The sequence below is a fragment of the Artibeus jamaicensis genome, unplaced genomic scaffold, assembly GCF_021234435.1.
Source record: "Artibeus jamaicensis isolate MK-2021 breed Jamaican fruit bat unplaced genomic scaffold, CSHL_Jam_final contig_240, whole genome shotgun sequence".
Classification (NCBI taxonomy): Eukaryota; Metazoa; Chordata; class Mammalia; order Chiroptera; family Phyllostomidae; genus Artibeus; species Artibeus jamaicensis.
The window spans coordinates 13,951,912-13,954,653 of record NW_026521506.1 but is presented as its reverse complement, the minus strand read 5'-3'; the positions used below and the strand labels follow the sequence as shown (position 1 = coordinate 13,954,653).

At 42.5% G+C, this 2,742-nt stretch overlaps 2 non-coding genes across 2 annotated transcripts; one reads left to right on the top strand and one right to left on the bottom strand.

The window, feature by feature from the left end:
* Positions 1-625: 625 nt before the first annotated feature.
* LOC119050194 (U6 spliceosomal RNA) lies at positions 626-730 on the bottom strand. The gene has a single exon (XR_005082700.2). It is a non-coding gene; the product is annotated as a U6 spliceosomal RNA (small nuclear RNA).
* Positions 731-1,787: 1,057 nt separating this feature from the next.
* On the top strand, positions 1,788-1,894 carry LOC119050193 (U6 spliceosomal RNA). Its single transcript, XR_005082699.2, has one exon. It is a non-coding gene; the product is annotated as a U6 spliceosomal RNA (small nuclear RNA).
* The last annotated feature ends 848 nt before the right edge of the window (positions 1,895-2,742 follow it).

Below are 2,742 nucleotides of genomic sequence, written 5' to 3'. Positions count from 1 at the left end.
GCATCATCAGAACTGGAAGTCTCAGGTCCACAAGGTACTGAGGAATGCTGGGATGCCTAGAAAGGGCTTGCTGAAGTTACTGAATTCACTGAGGTAAATAGACATGGCCCCTTAAGGTTGCCTATGTATCGATTCCCTTAGCTAGGCAAAACCAAAACCACAGACTGGAGATCTGTTCCTCCTCAGAGCACATCCACACATCCACACCAGTTGCAAGTGCAGAGGTGGAAATCTGAAAATGCCAGAGGTTCCTGGGAAATTGGAGGCAAGATGGGTTAAGTCTTGCTTGCTACAAGTTGACCCTTGGTTCACTTTGGGCTGGGTGGGTTCACTGCACTCTGCCAATCCAAGCTGAGAGAGAGAGAGATGCAAGCCAGCTTTGTCTTTCCCTCTAGACTGATTGCTTTAGAAAGTATGTTATGGTTGCCACCAAATACTTTCCAATTCACTAGGAAGCATGGTCTAATCTTCCTTTTACACATTTACAAACTTTTGACTGAACTTTGCCACGGCTGGATATACAAGTAATTCAGCATGGAACCAGAAGTTCCCAAAGTCTGCCATATGCCTACATATATGTACATACACATATAGAAAATGCTTTTGATCCATTCTCTTTTTTGGTTTGAATATGGAACGCTTCACAAATTTGCATGTCATCCTTGTGCAGAGGCCATGCCAACCTTTTCTGTATCGTTCCAGTGTTAGAACATGTCCTGCCGAAGCAAGCACTTTTCATCCACTCTTAAAAAGCCATCTTCTAAGGAGCATTTGTCTTAAGGGGTAAATCTGGATTTCATTCCCACTTAGCTTCATCAATCCATATGGGCAAGTTTTCTTAGTCTCCTAGTGTTCTGGCCTAAAACCCCTGTGTGTCTTCCTTTAGTGCAAGCCCAATACCTAGGCTTAGGATGGGATGATCTGGGGAGGCCGTGGTGAATGTGACAAAGAGTAAGTGTTCTGAATAAGTACTGAAATGTCTTAGGTGATAGAAGTATCTAGGTATAGTGACTAGCACATAATACATGCTCATTAAACTAGCTGTAAGAGTTCCTTGAGATCAGCCCAACATTGTTTTGCTAAAGCCCAGAGAGATGAAGTGACTTCCCCAGGTTCATAGTACTTGTCAGTAGCAGAGCCTCCACTAAGTCATAGGGGTTTTTTTATATCAAAGAGGAGTTTTTTAAATATAGGATCCTTCTAGAATCATCATTTCTTTGAATTGCCAAAGTGATCTCTCAGGACCCATTACCCAAAGATGAACTGAAAGTGCTCATAATATCCACTCACTGGTTTTAGTCCTACCTTTGATACAAAACAGAAGAAGCCAAATCCTTGTACTTGATAAGGATTTCAATCAATGCAGCCTCTTTGATTCCCTGGTTCCTTCAACTGTTCTCCATGTGGCACTCTTTTCAATCACCATCTTTATCAGCCACCTCTGGATTTATCAAATGCCCTCTGACAGTGATGCCCAGAGGTGGATGCCACCCTCTGAAGGGGCCTGTCTGGGCCAGTGCAGGGGCTCAGTGGGCTACTTCACTCCTTCCTCTGGACATTATTAGATTGTGTTGGTTGTTTTAGTAGTCACATGGCACTGTCTGCCTTTATTTAACTTGTGGTCAGCTCAAACTCCCAAGGTCTTTTTGATATGCACTATCATCAAACTGTGTCTTCCTCTTGTGGTCTTTGTACAATCACATATTTGTAAACTATATACAATTCTTTGTGTATGTCCCACTTTCCAAGTTCTGATCACTGACAGATGATGCCATCAAATCTTCTAGGTGTTCACTTCAGCAGCACATGTACTGAAATTGGAACAATACAAAGAAGATTAGCACGGCCCCTGTGCAAGGATGACATGCAAATTTATGAATAATTCCATATGTTTATGTTCATAGCAGCACAATTTACAATAGCCAAGTGCTGGAAGTAGCCTAGGTGCCCATCAGTAAATGAGTGGATCAAAAAAGCATGGTTCATGCCCTGGCTGGTGTAGCTCAATGGATTGAGCATGGGCCTGCGAACCAAACAACCACAGTTTGATTCCCAGTTAGGGCACATGCCTGGGTTGCAGGCCAGTTCCCAGCAGGGGACACATGAGAGGCAACCATACATTGATATTTCTCTCCCTCTCTCCTTCCCATCCCCTCTAAAGATAAAAATTTTAAAAAGCATGGTACATTTACACAATGGAATTCTATGCAGCAGAAAGAAAGAAGGAGCTCCTACCCTTTGCGACAGCATGGATGGAACTGGAGAGCATTATGCTAAGTGAAATACGCCAGGCAGTGAAAGACAAATACCATATAATCTCACGTATAACAGGAACCTAATGAACAAAACAAGCAAATGAGCAACTTAAAACCGGAGGCATGGAAATAAGGAACAGACTGACAGAGACCGGGGCGGGGGGGGGGGATAGTCAAGGAACATGTATGAATGACCCATGGACATGGAAAACAGGGTAGGGATTGACTGTGGGAGTGGAGATGGTGGGCTGGGCAAAGCAGAGCAAGGGAGGGAAATTGGGACAACTGTAATAGAACAATAAAATAATAAAATATTTAATTAAAAATTTTTCTAGATCAGAAAGCCTAGGCCTAAATGTTGAACCTTCAGCTAAGTATTCTTCCACAACATTAGCTTTTTTCCTGTCTAATGTATTTTGATCTACACTAAAATTAAATAGAGAAATTCTGCAAACTGCTGGAGTTTAATAGCTTAAAAGATAGCAGG